The 22,110-nt window shown below is 38.6% G+C and overlaps 1 protein-coding gene across 4 annotated transcripts in view; it reads left to right on the top strand.

Annotated features, from left to right (window-relative positions):
* Positions 1–22,110, top strand: part of INPP5A (inositol polyphosphate-5-phosphatase A) — a 312,516-nt gene that overhangs the window by 201,872 nt on the left and 88,534 nt on the right. The window lies entirely within an intron of this gene.

Here is a 22,110-nt window from a genome sequence, read left to right on the forward strand (position 1 = left end):
TACCTGCGGATCTGGCCCGTTCCCACCTCCGACACCTATCTGGTCCAGTGCAGTGATGGGCAGGCATTCAGATGCCCACCCACTGATGCACTATAGAGCCACCACTGCTGTTCTAATTGCAGGTTCTCGCTATGGCCTGGAAAGGGGTCACCTGGCATTATCTACATGACCAGACACCCCCTTCTGACATCACAGGCTGCAACTGGGGTCTGTGAGTAGAATGGTGGCAGTGGCAGCAGGTAAGGTGGGATGCATTTGTCTGCTCTACTGGCTGTTCTAGCAGAGTTTCGCAGATACTGTGCTGCAAATAGCCAGTCTTTTTAGACTGAGGTAAAGACTGGTTGGGCCAGATCCACCAGAATGGCATCCAGTCTGCCCATCCCCGGCCTGTTGGCATGCATTGTCTAAACAGGAAGGCTCCAAGATGGGGGGAGCACGGGCCTTTTGGCCCCCACAGAGGCAGAAACTGGTTTCTGTCTTGTTTGATTCAGATGCATCAGGCATGTGCAGGATAGGCCACAAATGTTTGCGCTTATGTTACCGTCATAAAGCCAGCGGACTCAATAACATTAAAGTCTGACATAGCACTGCACATGACTTCAGACATACCAGAACACAACTGGGTATTGATGTTGCCATTTAAGCCAATTAGTGAGTTTGTAACTGTGATGATCTTTGAACAAAATGCTTCTGCACTTACAGTCACTTGTCTTAGTCCCTGTGATAAACCAGATAGTTACTGGAAATATGTCAGTCTCTCCTCTTGAATGATTTCTTCAGTGTCGCAGAGATGTAATTTTGTGCAAAACAGTTTTAAATGCAAAAAAAAGAAAAGAAAATATTCAAAAGTTCATTTTATATGTTGAGCTGTGTTGAGAAATCCTTTCTCATAAAGAAGAGAAAAATGTGAATATTCTTCCCATCTCTACAGTAGATGCAAATTCAGAATTGCAGTCAACAAAGAATTTTTCACAAAGTGTTTGCACTGATTACCTTGAAGGGAAATATCAGTCCAAATTGTGGATTTAAAATTATTTGTATTCTTTCTTTAAAATTTCTTTTCTCTTCCTTCCCTTACTCCCTACTGCAATGAATTCTAGACAGCATGTGAACTGCACAGCAGATATTCTGAAATGGAAAATTCTTAAATCATGTTCCCTAATCCTGTTGTACATTTTTACTCCCTTCATTTCCAGAGTGCTTTATAAAGAGTAAAGTTTGCTACATCCAGCCTATGAAAGTGGAAAAATCCCAAATTCTTTCTGATTTTTAAGAAAAATCCATATCAATTTGTTTTCGTTTTTGTGATATGTAACCATTCTCTGATAGTCTTGATTATGATAATAGAGACACCTAAAGAGGGAGAGTTGTCATGGGAGCCTAGATGTAAAGAATTCCATGAATTCACTTACTGTATACCACTCTGAGCATCCCAGCAGAATGAGAGAGAAACTACATATCCCCCCCCCCGCTGCAAAGTGTGTGTGTGTGTGTGTGTGTGTGTGTCAAAACAGAGAGAATGGTTTCCCATCTACATGCTGCTGGCATAAATATCTTGGAGAATTCTAATGGTAAACAAGAAATGTGGCATAATGATTTGAGTACCAATCTAGGGACTCTGGAAGACCAGGGTTTAAATAAATCCCACTCAGCCATGGAAGTGGCTAAGTGACCTGGCCAAACTGTCTCAGCCTCATAGTAAGGCAATGGAATGAGAGACCTTGGGCAAACTCTTTCAGCTTCATGGAGAGGCTGTGGCAAACCCACTCTGGACAAATCTTGTCAAGAAAACTTTTATTGAAAGTTCACCTTTGACATGACTTGAAGGTGTACAACAATAACAAAAATGAGAGACATCAATCCTGCTTTTCTCCAGGTTTCTTCACATTGGGTTTTTGTTGGAGGTGCTGGCAACAGCAGTGTAAGAGGCCAAGATTGGGGTGGGTGGGAGCAGGATAATTCTAGGTTGGAAGTACCAAAACATTCAGTCTGTACGTATGTTACTGGAACTAACTGGAGGGACTAACATTGCCATGGTAATCATGCAATGATGGCATATAAATTAGCTCTAGCTCTTTGAATTTGATAGATACAAAAAAAAAAATTCTCTTTACCTCTTTGTCCTAAACACTTAAAAATGAGTTGACATTGCAAAGCACTTGGTTAGTATAAGACACCCCAATGCCAGATTTTATACATGGAACTATTGTTGTTGTTGTGTGCATTCAAAATAATTTCTGAATTATAGCGACCCTAAGGCTAACCTATCATTTTATTTTATCTTTTTGGCAAGTTTCTTCAGAGGCGTTTGCCATTGCCATCCTCTAAGGCTGAGAGAGTGTAACTTGCCCAAGGTCACCCAGTGGGTTTACATGGCTGAGCCAGGATTTAATCCCTGGTCTCCAGAGTCCTAGTCCAATGTTCAAACCACTATGCCACATTGACTCTAATATTAGATCTGTTATTAGAACTATTAGATCTGCCTAAACACTAGCACAAGGTAGTAAATTTCTAAAGTCTTTCTTAGCAGAGCTAAGAGAGGAGAAGATATATGGTTTGTTTCAGAAATAGATTTTCTGTGCTCACATAAGGTGACATAAATCATCTGGCATATTATTGGCCATATTAAATTATAATTAAGAAGCAATAAATCATTACTTGAAGTTTAGGGTAGGGGCATGGAAACATTACTTCAAAACATTAGTATAACTTTGCTATAAAATTCTGTTTCACTATTCAGGAGAGCAAGTCAAAGTTGCCCTGCACACAGAGAAAGGCAAGTTTATGTTAATAAATGAGTCTGGTTGATCTAAACAAATAGATACAATGAGATGTGAAACAGTATCTTTGACATTATGATCTATAGTGGCTGTTTGCAACCAGGTATCCTCCAAATGTGTTGAACTCTGTGTGTGTGTTTGTGTGTGTGTGCTTGTACACATGCATGTGCCTTCAAGTCGCTTATTGATTTATAGCAACCCCATGAATTTCATAGGGTTTTCTTACACTTGGAATATTCAGAAATGGTTTTGCCAGTTCCTTCCTCTGAAATATAGCCTACATCATCCATTGTACTACTTCCTTCCAAGTAGTACCCCAGGTTGGCCCTGCTTAGCTTTCAAGATGAGATGGGATCTGATGACTTTGGGATATTTAGGCCTTAACCGTTGAACTCAAATTCCCATATTTAACAGCCAGCAGTGAATTCTTGTACTGCTGGAGCTGTATGTGGGATTATCAGATTTTATTTGGTCCCACACATCTAGAGCCTTGGATAAACACTGATGTGTATGTACACTGGGCCCTTGCAGGTATACAATAGTATACTGTTTAGTGGAAGTGACAAAGCAACACATAAGGAGATCTGCTCTCTCTATTGAAATAACTAGAATGGAACTAATGGATGGAAATGATAGTGATAATTCTGCCATGGGTCAGATGTCAAGTGGGTATCTAAATCCCAGACTAAGACTGGAATGGTATAACCCAAAGCCCACCAAGAGGCTAGATGCAGGTTTATATCTCAATTGCTGGACAGCAAAATAGCCATGTCAAATAAAGGGGCAAAACAGTCTGATGTAAAAAACCGGCTTCCGAACATCTTGGGGGTGTAGCGTACAGATGATGCATGTCCCCAAGATGCTCGGAAGATGGCTTCAAGTCGGGCAGTCACTCACATGGGTGCTCTGGCAGCACAGTGTTTTCTATCTATCCATCATTTTACTTATATCCGACCTTTCCCCACATTGACACTCAAGGTGGTATACAAAAGACAAAAAAATACAATAAAAACACAGTTCAAAATATACAAAAAGTATGTTAGTAATATTAATGATAATAACAGATTATCACAAATCTATGTGTTTTCATAAGTGTTTTTCCTTAATTTGCACATTTTTCTAAGCATGCTTTACTTGCAAAACCCAGCTTAATAGAAATGCTGGAAATATGCAATTTTTGAAGGATTACTGTGTTTTGATCTCCATACTTTTTTGAACATGCAAATTTAAATATATCTTTGTTACAGTGAGAACAAAATTATTTTCTTCTCTATCCCTGGCCTATAAAATGTCCTTTGTCAGGAAATTCAAATACTTGCTAGATGGTATTTGTTCAACTATTTAAAGCAATATTAAACAGTAGATCTTTTCTGAAAACAGCTCCCAAAGCAACATACAAAGTTTTTAAAATGTCATACAACAATAGACACCCACCTGTTGCTTTCTTACCAAAAATTCATGGCAAGTACTTTATATAGTTGAAATTGATGTAGGAATAATTTGCTTAGAGAACAGAAGAATGCCCTTTGTAATGCAAACATCTGCCAGATTGTTAGCTATAGTGACCACTGTGTTGCTGTAGCAATATGCCACCAAAGTTTAACTTGAAACTAAAAGCTTTCTGGTAAATCACTCATCTACCCTAACTACATTAACAGACTTAAGAATAAACAGCACTTCATTGCTTTGCTACCCTGCACACCTAATCAATTGCTAGATCCACTAGCCCACTCTTAATTGGTATCTACTCTGTCACAGTTTAGATAATGTAGATGGAGGTTTTAGCTCATTATTCGTTTAATCATAGCCATTCCAGCTGTGTTTGCTCTAGCTGGGCATAGCAACTTTCCTTGTTTGTACCAGTTCATGGACTAAGGACAGTAAGGTTCAAACACAAATTGTGTAAGAGCAGCAACTTTTGGTAGAGAGCCACTCACCCCCATTACAATAGTGCCGGTAACCAGCACTAAATTTGCATCCATTGGGTACAATAGTTTGTTTCCTGGAACAGCAGCCAACGTCTCATAGACTGCTACTTTGGTAGTATTGTTTTAGATGGCACTTGGCATGGGCCCTTGGTTTGCATATTGCTACTCTTCCCTAAAACCTGAGTTTGAACCTGTAAGATACATTGCTTTCATTTTTATTATCCCTTTAATTTAAACAAGGAATGGGGAATTTGTGATTCTTCAGGTAGACTGCAGATCCCATCAGTCCTTGCATACTCAGTGTGGAGGGATAATGAGGGTCATACAATTGAGCATCATAAGGAGGGCCACATCTTCCCCATCCCTGTTTTTGATTACAAACATCTCTGATGTTTGAATACAAGTCACTTGATAGCCAGCACAGAAATATAATCATGTGGATCTTTCCTCTTGCAATGGTTTCATCGAGAAAAGACAACCTTGTCTGTAATCCACTCATACTATCCTCACTTTTAACCATCTAATCAAAGCAGATCTGTTATCCTCAACAAACTGCTAATTGGAGATATGCTTGGAAAATGCAAATTTTCTACAATACTTACTATCATCAGGGCTATATTGGAAGGGGTGTCTAGCCAAAGGAACACCCTTGAAAAGATCTTTATGTTCCTAAAGTTAACTCTTAGGAAGTTTTACTTTTTTAAGAATTGAATTCTGTTTCTTCCGAGAGAGAGGCCTTCCCACCTCCTTTTCATCCTTATTCCAGGCCACATTGGGTTTTTCATGTTTTAACAGATCAGAGTTCTGCATTTGATTGTTTCTGGCTGCATTTTCTTAACAAGAAATCTGTCCACAGTCCCATTTCAAGATAGTTCCCTACAGTAAATTTGGTAGTGGAATTATAAATCATTCCTTTTCTCTTGATTCACATGGTTGTATGGAAGTGTTAGTAGAAGGGTCACAACCTTGTCTGTAAATTTGTAAGGCTGCCTACACATTGGTATCCAGTACTGCCTGTTATTTTGGGCTCTTAACATGCAGAGATGCCCTTTCCCCTGTATTTGTTCCAGCAGATGTGCTTGATTGATTTGCCTGGCATGAAGGGAAGGTTTTGACCTATAGGGAGTTGAGTTGTCTTTCTATAGCCTTTCAGCAATGAAGCAGGAAACAGAGTTTTTCATGGAGCGGACAGGTCTCCTCTCTTAGGAATTGCTAATCAGACTTTCTGCATGGTCTTCCTCTATAGCCTATGTGGTCAAGTTACATAAAGCTACAGCTGGAGACATGCTTCCAACTGGCTTTCTGAGTTTTAGATTCTATACTGTTTCTCAGAGTTTCAAAGATGTCCATTTTTCTACAGCTTAAGTTACTCAAATTGAGACTAAACCATTTGCTTAGATACTTTGTTGATTCTAACATGAGTAGTCAAGTCTAGCATTTTTACATTGAAACTCACTAAAATTTCATAGTCTGATTTTCCTCTAGCTAACTATTCAACAACATTAGTGCATGCATCCTATAGTTTACTTAGGTAGACTACTAAAATATCGTTGTATGTTACACAAGTAGTACAGTTCCGGAAGAACAACACCAAATACAAATTCTCCATGTTTAAATCACCTTAGGGCTTATTTGTAGCTTCATTTGTGGTGATAGCTGCAACTTGAAAGTCTGTCCATATGACCATGGAGCATAGGAGTGCAGTAATATAATGGGAATAGACTGAACAACATGATGTAGTTGTTTGAGCATTAGATTACACTTCTGGAAATCAGGGTTCAAATCCCTCCTTGGCCATAGAAACCCACAGAGTGACCTTGGGCTAGTCACACTCTCTCAGCCTCAGAGGAAGACAAACCTTAAACTAAGATCAGAAGAACTAGTAAGAAGCACTTACAAGAGTTTCCTTAAAGAAGATTTTAAAGGTTTGCCTAATCCTAAAATCCCATGGAAAAAAAGGTGACATTGGCCCCTCCATCCCCATTTTCTACTTGACCTTGAAAGAAATCCATTTATTCTGTCTTGTTGTTCATTTTTCTTGAGCCCCTTATCCAGGTTCTACTATGTACTGATGTACATATGAATACTTCACGTGAGTTTAATTTGATTTGTATATTGAGTACTGTACTCAGTCTACATCACTCTGCAGGTTTCTTTGGAACTGAATTGCATCGAAGTGAAACCAGCACTTCCAAAGAGCTGATTTCATGGTTATTTTTTTTAATTATTAAATTATTTATATCCCACCCATAGCATGGGATCTCATAGCATATAAATAAAATTAATTTTGAACAATTTTAAATTTTTAAACAAATAGAGAGTGATTTAAAAAACAGTTAAAAGTAACTGTACATCTGAACACATCTGGACAAAATCAGTTTAACAATCCAATCAGGACTCCAAAGGTGGACATATTAATATTTATGCAAAAGCAATTGATTACTCAGTTAAACATTTAAAGCTTATACAGTAATTAATTTCTTCAGTCAGATGATAGCCCAAATCATGCCCCATGTTGTAGGACTTTGCACAAGTCTGGATGACATCCCTTTCCTGATAATTGGACCTCATCTCCCACCACTGGCTTTGCTGGCAAGGTTTTATTGGACTTGCCAACAACATCCTCAAAGCCATGCATCCCCCAACCTTGTTTTGTTATACAAACAAAGTCATTAATATTTAGACACATCACATTGTCCCTTCACTCTACATAATTATTTGCTTTGGATCCTAATATTGCTGAATCCCTGATCATAAGACGGCACCATCTAGTTATGCATAATCCACCAGAAATTAGTTTTGATGGAAATATAACTAGGTAGACATGCTCTGTTTCTCACAGTTTTTGATTAAATCTGGTCCATCTCATGTTTCATACAGTCAAGATTTCAATACTGTTTATCCTTCAGCAGTTTGATAAATTATTACCAATATTTTTTCATATTCAAACCCATAATAAACTGTTATATGTATACTAATTTATTTCTATAGTAATTCAATATAATAATTTGTTGTTAAGTTTCATAGTTGAACATTTCATATTAATCTACAAATGGCACTGCCGTTCAGTCTTGTCATGGAGCGCCAGTTAAGTGGACTAATAACTTTCTGAGTATCATTAGTAACTTGGATCCAGGTGTGACAATCTGAAACCAAGCAAAGGAGATATTCTTGGAAAGCAAATTCTCCTTGCTATGTTTAAACACTAACGTTGGATATCTGATTTGGGTGGCTAAGAATAGACTGCTACGTCAGGATGATGGGACAATCTCAAGATGATAGAAGGCTGCATCACCCTCTTTTGGGGAGTAAATGCCTTTTGTTGCAGTTACAAGACATTATGTATCCTGTTTGTGGTGTTCTCAGAAATCTCTTTCCTGCTGCTATGGAACAACTGTTTCCAGAATAGAGAGGCCATTTGATCCAGCAGTCCTTAAAGTTTTCATCATAGCACTCTGATCCCCTTCATATTTGTTAGGCTATAGATCCCATCATTCTCTATCACTGTGGTTATTAATTATGCTGGTACTCTAGAGAGGTTGCAAGATTGAAGATGGCTTGAACAGATGCTTGTATAGATACCCACTAGCAGACTGTGAAGGGTACCTCTGTTACCCCATCAGTTCTTCGCCATTTGCTCTGACACATATATGTGAGTCTACACATATGTGTAACCTGATCCTTGTGAAGAGCCCTGGTGGCGCAGTGGTTAAATGGCTGTACTGGAGTCACTCACAAACCGTTCAGTACCAGCCAGGGGCTCAGGGTCAACTCAGCCTTGCATCCTTCTGAGGTCACTGAAATGAGTATCCAGCTTGTTGGGGGCAGTTGGCTTAATCACATTGTAAATCGCTTAGGGAGTGTATAGAGATGTACTTGCTATTGCTATTGTGTAGGAGAAAATCCTGTTGTGCCCACAGGTGCTTATTCCAAAATAAGTGTGCGTAGGATTGTAGCTATTACCTATAAAGGATGTAGAAAAATCTTTCCATTTTATCTCCTCCCATATTTGAATTTTTTAAATCCAAATAAAAACAAAAAACAAAAAAACCCAAAATACTTCTGGTCCCAAAATACTTTTTGGTCCCAAGGGCTATGCTATGCTTGCTTTCTCGGAAGTGTTAAAGATAAAAAACCTATCAAGAAAAAATGAGTTGCAAATCTAATTTAGTTATAAAATTATTAAACAAAGATTCAAACTCAGATATATTTTTAAGTTCAGCACTCTAAACCTGGGATTGGTTGGACACATCTGTCCCTTGCTCCCATATTTGTTTTTTTTTTTTACTTTGTTCTACATAGGCCTTGTAGTGAAACCTCATACAGCAGAACTTGCAACAGTTTAATCAGATTTTTAAATCAGATTTTAAAAATATTCACATCTGCTTTGCAGGGAAAGCAGTGAGATGGATTTAGAAAATGTATTGGTCCATTTTGAAACAGTTTTACATAAGTATCTTACATTGTACAAGGTACATTTCTTTGGTATCTAGCACAAGTGTATATATCACCTTTGTTGCATGTTTCTGGGGCAAAAGTATTTTTAGAAATTTGTTTAGCCTCCAGCAAGGAACAATTAATTGTGGTAAACAGTAAGAATTGACTACAGTTGACCCCTATTCAAATAGTCTTTCACACTTAACAAAAGGCACAGCCACGTGGATACTAATGTTGTCACCACGCTCTCCTGAGGTGGTCTCCCTTCCAGCACAAATAGTAAATTGATGGAGGTCTGACTGGGACTTGTGGTCAGCCAGGCCAAGATTACTTATATCCTATTATTCATCTGTAAGCAGTTGAAAGAGAAGCCTTCTATTAAAATGGTACACTCTATGGGAAAGTGCCCTTTCAATTGATTCTCAGCAGCTACCTCATGACACTTGTCAGTTGCATTCCCTTTTCATTTTTCTTATAATCCTCTATCCTTTTCCCCTGCCCTTCCTAGAAAAGGTCAGTGATCTTTCTTTCATTTATGGCCTTTGCACCTTGAATAAGGACAAAGGTACAGAGGTAGGAAAACTCTCAAAATCTTCCACTGCCCAGGGGAGATTCTGGGAGTTGTAGTCAAATAATCTTTCCACTATTTAAAACTTCCTTTCTGTCTGCACAGCCAAAAAGAAACCATACTTCTGAAAGAAGCAGCATAGTTTAGAAAGAGACAGTATTGCATTGAGAATGAACCACTTGAGGACTCTCACAATGCATCCTACAAGTGATTTTAAAAACTTTGATCCATAGTATCTTAAATAACACCTGAAACATAATGAGATGACTATCCTTCATACTGTTTAGATATTAAAAATTCTTTCCCTGATCATATAGCAAAAGCCGTCTAGATTTGCCTTAACTACTGATTAAACTCTGGATGAACCCTTGCTGTTGTGATAGTTCTTTATACAGCACAGCAAAGACCTCCCCTATCCTTGTGTGCCTCTGCCCCATGACCTCTCTCTAAGAATGTCCTTTGTGTGGTGTAATCAAGGCCCGCAACGAATAATATATAAAGCTTTGAATTTGCCTTGCTGCCACTTGAAGCACACACAATTTAATGCTTATAGCAGAAGTGGGGAACCTACCTATAAGGGTGGTCAGGTTATCCTCTTGTTCTCTCCTCAGGCTAGGTTTTCCCCTTAACTTTCCCTGGACCTTATCCCCCAGTTCTGGAGCTTCTCTATTAGACCCCTCCTTCCCACTCCTCCAAGAAACTTGGCTCATCTACTGATCACGGTTCTCCATTCAAGACAGCATGCACAGGTGAAGCACTGAGTGATCCAGTACCAAGGAACAGTCTTCAAGGCCATGCAGCTCAGTTTTGCCTGTATCCAGTGACATTACCGGGTGGATGTGGGGGGTGCAGACTGCACCTGGTGACACCCCACAAGAGGGGTGACACCCTGGTGGGGTATTCCTCCTGCTGCAAAGGAGGGGGGCAAGCACGGCCCTTGTGGCTTCATCGCTGGCCCAGCTTTCTCCCCAGGGAGGGAGTCGGGCCATCAAGCAGCAGATGGGGCAGGCCATTAGTCTGTTTTTAATTGTTAAATGTTTACATATTTTACTGATGAGTTTTGTAGCTGTATATTTATACTAGATTGTAATCCCACCTCGATCCATATGGGAGAGGTGGGAAAATATAAATAAAACGTTGTTGTTGTTGTTGTTGTTGTTGTTATTATTATTATTATTATTATTATTATTATTATTACAACTACTATTGCCTCCACCATTGGCAGCCCCTACCAGCAGGTTGTGTTGACTATAGAGTTGCACTCGAGGACCTAGAGATTCCTAGAGATGTGTTCTCTCACGTTAAAAAATAAAGATAGTGGTTTACAGAAGCTAGTAAAGACCATAACCACATACATTGAGACAGGAATTATACAGTCTTCAATATGTTGTTTGATTGCAACTCTCAGCATTTATCATCAGCTGCAGTGGCTAAGACTGCTGTGTGTTGCAGTCCAACAGAATCCAAAAGGCCACATGATTCCCATCCCTGCACCACCTTAATCCTTAGTAGTGGCCCACCAAGATGTTAAACATAAACAAGACACTAAAAACAAACATTAGAAACATTCTCATTAAAATGCAGCCAATAAAACAAATAAAACCTACTGCATATAATCTTATGTCAAACTGAAGACAAGGTCAGAACAGTCAGAAAACAACATAATAAAGTAGACCTAAATAGAGAATGTCTTTGCACATAAAAACTGATGCTTATCTTTGCAAACCTTTCCAGAAGTGTGGAATGTACCTAGAATGTACTGATTTGTACACTAACGGACTTGCTTCGGAAAAGGAAGGGATGGAGGGGTTCTTCTACTGTTCAACCAAATGGATAAGTGCAGGTGGTGCTTCCTCAAAGACTGGGCAAGTCTCTAAAGGTAAACAAATTTACCTTTAACAAATTTAATTTCACACATAATTACAGTGGACTTGTTATACATGAGGTTTGGTTCCAAGATCCCCCATATATAACAAAATCCGTGGATGCTCAAGTCCCATTAAATATAAAGACATAGCAAAATGCTGTCCCTTATAAAAATGGAAAATCAAGGTTTGATATTTGAAATGTATACTTTTTTGGAACATTTTCAAACCGTGGATAAGAAGGACCAACTGTATTAGTACTCTAGTATATGAGAAACTATTAATGTTACAGACAAAAAAAAAGCATTTTGAGCTTGTTTGGAAGTTCTAGCAGGGGAGTGCAGCTATCGTATACCCTTGACCGAAGAACGGTACACTCCTTCTATCTGGGATGGTCATCCTCTTCCACCAAGCGTGCAGCTTCTGGAGGGACGCACATGGAGTGGTGAGGGAGGAAGGGGACACCCGCCTAGCCGACCAGATCAGCCAAATCAACCCTGATGATCAATGGGGTGACAGATGTATGTGGAAGAATGTGCTGCAAGGCTGTATTCTCTTTTCACCAACTTAGGCTGCTGCAGGATTAATACCATTTGACACCACTTTAATTCTCATGGCTCCATCCTATGGAATCCTGGTATTTGTAGCTTGTTGTGGTACCAGAGCTCTCTAACAAAGAAGGCTAAATATCTCACAGAACTACAAATCCCAGAATTCCATAGCATTGAGCTACGGCATTTAAACCAGTGTCAAATTGCATTAATTCTACAGTGTAGACACAGCCTTTAAGTAAGCTCTACTGAACCTATTAGAGCCTAGGCTAGAATAAATATGCAAAGAATTGATCTATAAATCCTGCTTTCTTTCATCCACATCTCTACTAATGAGGGATATAAATAAAATTTTCATTTTTTTTTTTTGTTCCATCTCAAAATCCCAACACCATCCTATCCAAGTTCCATGTTGGGATTCAAGATTTTATTTGCCTTACTATACTGAAATCAATCTATATTTTGGTGTGCTGCTTTCCAGAATTTTGTTCCATTGACTAAAGAGTGTTTTTGCACATTATTCAAATGTTTACATTTTTAGTCACAGGTATTATCTGAACAAGGTTAAGGGGTGGGGGAGAAGAATCTGATACTCATGATTTCCTCTCAGTGCCTCTGGTGGTATTCCACTACATGCTAATAGGGAACATCATCCTTTATAGAAGTTAATAATAGGGATAGAAAATAAGTTTATATTAACAATTTTCTTTTTTTAAAAAAAACAACAACATAATTTATCCAACTTGTCATCTGTCAAACTATAGGGCTGCCCTATCCTCTGTTTTTCTCTCAGTGACTACTACCAAGGACATTTAATTAGGTTGACTGTCCACTGATTGACTCTCCAAGAGGCATATGCTTTACCAGTAAAAATGAAAGAGTATACTATATATCTTCAGGTGGTGTTCTGTAGCAACATGGGGCATTAGACAGTCTTCTAAGTAATAATAATATAATAATAAAATTTTATTTCTATCCCATTTTTCTGCAATGATCAAGCTTGTGGCTTGTCACAATGAGCCATTCAAGTTGCCATAAAGTACTTGCCTTCATCCCTTGGTTGTAACATCTTGGTATGAACCAAACCAAAGCATAAATACTGCTCCACGTTGCAAACACAACTCCATTTGTAGTAATAATGTAGTGTTATAAAATATTATTAAATTAAAACATATAAATGTTATCTCTAATAAAGGATCATTTTATTAATGAAGGGAAGTCATATGCTTCCATATGAGTCACTTGCTAAATATTCAATATAAATTACAGTTCTGAGATTCTGATGAGTGCATATTTTAGTCAAGCTTATAAAAGGCATCCAGACTGCTTTCCCCAGTGATTGTGCATTTCCTTAATATCATTTTTGTTGTAATTATTTATATTTTACTGCTAGCAAGTAGTTTGTTCATGTTTTGTTCAGGGACAAATGGTTGTCCAGGGAGGAGGTGGAAGGATTCATTGGGTTAACTATGTAAAATTATTGAACTTACCATAGGTCTCTAAAAAGTGTTCATTTCTCATATCCAGCCTTACCTCTTCTCTTCAAAGAGTTCAAGGTGCTTGGTAGTATTTAAAAATCATTATTATAAGTGACAAGGGTTTTTGGTAGATAGAGCTGGACTCAGTGGTGCTGATTACATATCTTTTCACCTGCTTTTTTGATGCATCCAGTGCCACGCTGATGCTCTCACACTTACTGGCAAGATTCATTGGAGGTTAATTAAATCTGTCTTCAAAACAATGACGGGCCAATGAGCCATATCCTCTTTGCAATAGTAAATTAAATGATGCAGTTGTTTCTATCTCTATCATGAAAGGGAGTGTGGCCTTGGATGGATTGTTCATGAGCCGTCTGCGACAGTGCCCTGGAGGCACCTAATCGCAGGTGGTTGTAAACCGGCTTTTAATTTGTGGCTACAGGAAAAGATGACACAGATATCAGCAGGCATGTGAGTTTTGCTCAGCATCATGATGTGAAAGATGACACCATTTAGGAAATGGAGAGGAGAGCTTCTCTCTCCCATACCCTCAGCAGGAAATAACTTGCAGGTCCTCCCTTGCTTCAGATACAGATGAATACAAATCTGGTTACAGAGCAGAACGGAATGCAATTATATTTTTGATCAATTTTTTGGCCTCGTTTGTGGGCCATAATTAAGATGGTACACAAAATTAAACAGGATTACTGCCTGCTTTCTAATAGGACTGAGCGTCATTAAACTAATTAATAATGCAGCTGATGTGCTCTGTGCCGCTGCAATTGTTCCAAGTGTATGTTTTATGCCTTGCATGGCGGCAACCGGCAGCTGGGAGTCTCAGCTGGCACAGGGTGACAAAGAGTGAGAGCAGTACCAGTAGCTCTCGTCTCGGCACAGCTCCGAGGATAGAGCTGGCTGCTGCCTCACCTGCCATTCATCACCTAGATGACAGTGATTGTGATGGATGGCTTTTTGGAAGCTCTCCACCCTATGTTACAGCAGTTGGACTTGTATTATTATTATTATTATTATTATTATTATTGCTTGACATTTGCTGTCAAAGATGTATTCCACATTGGGCATATTTGCAAGCAAATACAGAGGTGTGGGATGTACATTTCTGGATTCAGCAAGAATAATTTTTGAGGAGGATGGGATACCATTAAGAAGAAATGTAAAATTTCATCTTTTTCATCTTAACAAAATTCCTGAACTGTATTCCATAATGTGGCATGTCTTTAGGATAACGATATAAGAATGTTTGTTAAGAATAAAGACCACTTTTTATAATTTCATGAGTTCTTTGTTGTATGTGTGTTGCTGTGGAATATGGTCTGCTAAAATGCGTAGAACTGTCTTCCATATAAATGTGTTTTATTACTAAAGCTTTACTGTGATTAAATATTGTTGTATGATGTTTGCAGAAACAGGCATATTGCTTTCATTGTGATTAACTGAAATAGTCACTTAATTGTGTAATTGTAAGGTTCTGTCTGACAAGAGGTGGCAGTCTTAGATTGGGGAGGAAAAACAGTGATTACAGATCTGTGAAAATGCTTTGCACATTTAAGTATATGCTACTTGGCATATCATACCTTGGAGCTGTTCTCTTGTCTCTGGAACCATAGTGTGACATCTGAATCCAGTAACAAAATAGCTATTACCACACTCATTATCGTGATAATATAATATCACCCTGAAGGTGCTTTTGTAGGATTATCAGAGGTAACTGCTTCATTGAACTGTAACAGCTGTGGTGTGGGGTCAGCTGACTCCTACATTTAGGAGAGGAATTGCTTCCAAATGAACTACCTGCTGTCTCTTGACACACTGGTTAGTGCTGATGCATTCTTTACTTGATTTAGGTTGCAGTCCTGCACTTGCTTACCTAGGGCAAAATAAATGTTACTTACAGTACTTCTGAGTAGACGTGTCTAAAAGTGCAGATTTAGGTGTCTGTTATGACACATCTGATGCCACTTTCGTTGGTGCAATTAAATCTGAGAAATCCAAGATCTAAATCAGAAACTTTTGAAGGCTTTATGCTTGATAGAGTAAGTGAAGAATTGCTGTTGCCTAACACAGTGATTCAAACAATGTGAAAGAGAAATCTTGTCAGTACAGTAAGAATTGGTACATCCGGTCCTCCAGATCCACAGATTCTGCATCCATGGATTCTGCCATCCTCAGCTTTAAAATATTTCCCCCCAAATCCAAAAAGCAACCTTAATTTTGCCATTTTCGTAAGGAACACCATCTTACTACACCATTGTATAGTAGGACATAATAAGACTTGAGCATCCCCAAACTTTGGTATCCATGAGGGGTCCTGGAACACCAGCAGATACTAAGGGCCCATTGTATTTCAAACACGTGGCTAGCCTTCCTATTAGATGCAGTGAAACATACACATCAGGAGGCAGAGTGCAAAGGAGCATCACATCGATACCAAGAGGACTCCTGCTGCTACTGGAGGCTTGGCCTGCTGTTTTTCACACCTATGACCACCATGGCCCTCCTGAGTGGAATATTTGAGAACTACACCAGAGAAAACACTAGTTTGTGCTCTTCAGAACTGGCCAGATCCCCAAACATGTTGCTGCTCAAGCTGCAGGAGTAGCATCCTGTATTCATAAGCACCATGTTTTCAGGACTATGAAGAGATTCTAGTTTGACTCTCTCCAATCCCCACTTATTAAGCAGCAACCACAGCAATCAACGAGCAGGAGAGTGTTCTGCTGTCACTCAGGAAGCATCTGTCTGCTTTTTCCTCCCCCTCCCTTGAGCGATCCCCATTGCGACAGCCAGAAACAGGGGTCCCTATCACAATTCTTCCTTACACTGGAGATTGCTTACATGAGAGAGGGTAGGAATGGCAGCCAGCTGCTTCCCAGTAGACAGAGAAGCAGACCTCTATCAATCGCAGCAGCTGCTTCCTGGGATATGGAGATGAGGAGACTTTCATGATACCAATATAGCCCCCAAACTAGGGGCTACATAGGGATTACAAATATGTAACAGTCACAAGTGTGTAACTGCAACTTACATATTCACAACTGCCTTACAGGATTTTGGTCTATGTGCTACTATGGGGGAGGGGGAGACAAATGGGCCATGTCATTACTTGGGGAAATAATGACTATTAACATTGTTATGGTTATTTTTGGTGTATTTAGTGCTGTTTTCTTGTTTGAAATGTTATTGGTATTTGTAATTTTTTTTAAAAAAAAGTAACCCATGAACATATTGCTAATAGTGAGCAGCAAATTACATTTTTTGAAAAGGAACAACCATGGCCTCAAACAGACAGGACCGATAAAGCAGACCACGGCTGCTCTGGCGCCATTCGCACCAGGGTTGGAGCGATAACATTCGCCTTGCCCCAATCCGGGCTGCTACCACAGTTTTGAATTGAGCTGGCAAAAGGAGCAGTTTTTGCCTGCTCTTTTGTGGCCCAGTTCTTTTGCATTGGAGCGGCATCAGGAAGGTGCCACATTCAGGCTGTGCATAGTCTAAATGCCATGTCCCCAACGCAGCCTGATGATGGACTTTTTGGCCTGTCTGTCTGAGACCCATGTTGGCTTTTCTTACATAAAAGCTGTGGTTACTGCTGGACCATAATGCTACTTTTATTAAGAACTTGTATTATCTTGTGTGATGCTTTCATTGTGAAACAATTTCTCCCTGTTGTTTTCAAATTACTTATATTTAAATCATTTAAGTATTAAGTACTTAAAACAGTTTTCTTTTTGTTTTTCCATATCATTTTTAGCTGATTCCTACTTAGTTGTATCCTCTGTTACTCCTCATCTGCTATAAATTTTAAATAATTCTTTTTTTAATTGCCTGTTTCCACTATTGCATACCTATCCATCAGCAAGTTATTGAACTGTCCTTTCCAGTAAAGAAAAAAATATGGATTTTGTCCACCTTCACCAGTAAAACAGGTTTTTGGAGGGAAACGGTAGAGATCATACTGACATCTAAGATCATAATTCAGACCTTCAGATAAAATTATCTTTCAGACTTAGCTCTTTAATGGTGTTTTATATTTAAAAAATAAAAAATAAATCTCAGATTTGCTGTGTAAGTTCTGTGCTTCGCTATTAACAACACTATCATATTAGCAAACAGACCTTGTCTCAGGTTGTCTGTTTCTCACTAACCCAGACATGGCATTGCAAAACATTAGAAAGCTCCAAACAATTGTACTGAGAGCCACCCATTTGTAAATCTTCCCTAATTTCATTCTCACAAATGAAGATGGAAAAATTCAAATGTTTTTCTCCCTACTAGATGGGTTTGCAAGCCTTTTTGGCTGAATATTCACTGCAGAATTAATGCAGTTTGACACCACGTTAACTACCATGGCTCCATGCTATGAAATTATGGGATTTGTAGTTTTGTGGACTACTTAGCCTTCTCTGTTAGAGAGTTCTGGTGCCTATAAACTACAAATCCCAAAATTCCATAGGATAGAGCCATGACAGTTAAAGTGGTGTCAAACTGAATGAATGATGAATGAATGAATGAGATTTTATTTATATACCGCCATTCCTTCGATCACGGCGGTTTACAAGATAATAATGAAATACAATACAGCACAGAACAAAAATTACAGATAAAAATTAAACCACGAAAATCCCCCATATTAAACCGTATAATAAAATACATCATTAAAAATCCATCATTCATACCTAATAATTAAAACCAGTTAAAATCAATAAACAATCTAAACAACACGCAATACACAGGAGAAGATGACAATCAGGACATGTGAGGGAAGGCTTGGCGGAATAAGTGAGTCTTGAGATTTTTCTTAAATGACTCCAGGGAGGGGGCCGAGCGGAGCTCATCAGGGAGAGAGTTCCAAGACTGCGGGGCCACCGCAGAGAAAGCCCTTTGCACAGTCCCTACGTATCTCATCTTTGGAACTCTCAAAAGTTTTTTCCCACTTGACCTGAGAGTGCGGGGCGGATTGTATGGGGAGAGACGGTCCTCCAAGTACTCTGGGCCCAAGCCATTTGAATTGTTTCTGCAGTGTAGATGCCACCTTTGTCTATTTTTCAACGATTTTTCACATCTTGGGTCTGTTTTGGCAAACATTTTGATTGTGGATGTAGACTGCACAGATGCTCCATAATTTGTACAAAACATTGTAGTTTTTTACAAAATGTAATGTTTTAAACACAAATGAAAAAATTCACTTGAACATCCTGAAATCATCCAAACTGTACAGAAACTGTAATAACATGTCAAGACATGTCTAGGTGCTCTTTCAAGTACAGTAAGGACATCATTTCATTTTTAAAAAACACCCCTAAAGGTTTAGATAGTTTGTTCATCCCTTGCAAAAGTGCACTGAATAAAATGCAAGCAACAAATGAGTAAGGCAGAATTGGCGGTTTATTTCTTTAAATCATAATTATAATGGATAAATTTTTATTTTGCATTATCTGTGCCCTTTATGCTTTCTTTTAATATTACCTTATTACCTCACTTTCCCCAAACTGTGCAGTTTGCTTTTGAATGCACTATACATATTTCCCACTATATATGCTGACAGTGGTTTTGGATTCCATTCTTAGACTGCACTATGGCTGTATCTGCATCGCATAATTAATGTAGTTTGACACCATTTTAACTGCCATGACTGTATGCTATGGAATCCTGGGATTTGTAGTTTTGTGAGATACTTAGCCTTCTCTGTCCAAGAGCTCTGGTGCCAAACAAACTACAGATCTCAGTATTCCATAGGATAGAGGCATGGAAGTTAAAGCAGTGTCAAACTGCATTATTTTTTGCAGTGCAGATACAGCCTAAAGGGAAGTATCTGTTTTGTTTTATGTGGTGTTAGACTAACTTCAGTAGTGCTGCTGTTTTTTCCTTCTTACTTGGTTTATTAAATAGACATGAAACTGGCTAGAATAGTTAATACCTAATCCTGAATTGCACACTTGCCCCATTTTCAGCTGAAAACACAACAAATTACCGCACTACACTCTTATTGTGCTGTTATTCCACTTTAACTGCTCTGGCTACCTCTTGTTGCATTCTGGGATTTGCAGTTTAAGGGGGGGGGCATTTAGAATTCTCAGCCAGAGAGCTCTTAGGACTCACTGAACTACAAGCCTCAGAATGCAACAGGAGGCAGCCAGAGCAGTAAAGGTGGAATAGCAGCACTATAAGAGGGTAGTGCGGTGATGTGGTAAGACATGGAAGCAAATTCATAAAGCCCATCTAAGAAGTCATTAAAACTGTTAAATGGGTTCAAAGTTCAGCAAAAGAAAGAAAATAAGAAGTACTTGTTGTTATGTGGCATGGAAAGAAAACCTGAGCAATTTGCAATGATTTAAGGTGAGCTATTCTGCAGGAAATTAGATTAAGGTGTGCTTGATGTAGAAAGATACTGGGTTTAGCAAGGCCCAATGGAAAGAAAAAGAGCTGTTCTATCTTTGAAAATATAAAACTGGCAGTGGAACTTCCTCTAACACTGTTCAGATTAAACGAGTTCTTTATGAAGCAGAGAGCTGGAGTTGGGAAAACACTGCAGACCTTCCATTGGCAAAGTTGATTAATTAACTTTAGGTGTTGCATGAGGTCTAGTGTCACTTGAACATTTGTGGTATTTCATGGTGTTTGCAGAATTCTCCATAAATAAACACAGTCTTGCCATTAAATGATAGGAGGTCATCCTTTTCCAGCTGGAGAGTTAAATTATTATTTAATGTAAAGGGGAAAAATCAGACAGCTGTATCCCCCTTCCACACACAGAGAGAGATCAACAATAGAATACTATCTTTATTAGGATATAATCATATGAACATATGTTTAGGAATCACTAATCATCTAAATGCCACTTCTTACTCTGCAATATAGTTTCAGAGATCTCCTTCCTTACTAGTGGAAGGAAGGAAGGAAGGAAGGAAGGAAGGAAGGAAGGAAGGAAGAAAAGAAAGAAAGAAAGACCAACCTCTGGCATGTCTACCTGCCCCATAAATTGCTTAAATAAGTCTTAAAATTGCTATATCATAATTCTGGTGATACTTGTGACAACTACATCAGCTTCCAATGTATTCCTCAGCTCAGTTCAAGGTGCTAATTCTGAAGATCGGAACAGACAGCCTGTAAAAGGCACCTTCAAGGCGTCATCAGACTGTAACATTTACACCCTGCATGTTCTGATGGTGCCCTGAAGCCGCCTAGAAGCCAGGCAGTTGCCCAGACATGGGCAGCTTCAACACGTTCTGGCGGCACAACATTTATATACCATAGCAGGGAGGGAGAAGCCGGATTTTTGCCAGCTGAAAAAGGAGCTGATCTTTGTCGCTTCTTTTTCATCTGGTTTCAAGGAGGATTGGGGCCATGGTGTGTGTTTGCTGCGGTCCCAATCCATCTTCTGAAGGGACAGCTTCAAGCCTTCAGTGTCATCTCTTTTCCTCCTTGACTTAATCAGCTTAGAGTTAGGATGTCTTAAAGACTACCTCCTCCTATGAACCTGCCTGTAATTTGGGATATTTATCCCATCACCAAGAGAGCCTAGTATAGTTGGTACATATTTTGTTTCCTAACTTTGGAAGTCACTTTGAGGTCCCCTGTGATTTAATTTTAATACATTTAATTAATTAATGCACTTTTGTCTTGAGATGTATCTGGACATAACCAGGAGAAAGAAAAAATATTTAATTGGAAATATGACCTGGACAATTTTTAGAAAAGTGTATATATTCCTATATAATTCTATCTACATTTTACTTTTCTGTTATCTACACTTATTAAAAATAAACTACAGCAGTAGAATAAAAGTATCTTAATTACTATGTTGTTTTATATGGAAGATAAATTAGGATGCCATGAGAAAAGTAGTAGAAAATTCTTAGCATAACAAACTGGAGCTTTTAATGAGTTAAAGAATGAATCTTGCGAGCAGAGATTATAGGATCTTTATCACATGTTGTTTATCAGGACAGCATTATTCCAGGAAAAAGAAGACTTGTTTCAAATACTGACATAAACATCTCCTCATAATAGTGGCTTTTCATTTACTGTATTGCAATGTACCATAAGCTTAAAAGCACAACAGATTCTTTGTGTGCTTCAATACTGTTTGTACAGAGTGATGTCAGTCAATTTTTGACCTATATAGTCTGGTGTTATTCCTAACAATTGGTAATAGATTTTTCTTGTCATCCTCCAACAGTTGGGGGGAGTGGGGATGCCAATACAGTTCTTGAAAATGATTATTCTCTTTTATGATGTCTTCCCTTAGGAAGTACATGGTAGTGACACTACTAGAAATCCCAGCAAAATCCATTAATATCCTCCTTTTTCTCTCACCCGGCTTGTCTTTTATTATTTTTATTAGTTTCTGATTTTTTTCAGAACATGGATTTGCAACTTGAGACAATTAGAAAATCTAGGATTAACTACAGTGTTGCACTAACAGGACAGTAAGAACCACATAGCCTTATTGTTGTTTTAAAGGATGAATTGATTGTTTTTA

Source organism: Sceloporus occidentalis, unplaced genomic scaffold (assembly GCF_023333645.1).
Source record: "Sceloporus occidentalis isolate IW3139 unplaced genomic scaffold, rSceOcc1.0.p SCAF_2, whole genome shotgun sequence".
NCBI classification, from domain to species: Eukaryota; Metazoa; Chordata; class Lepidosauria; order Squamata; family Phrynosomatidae; genus Sceloporus; species Sceloporus occidentalis.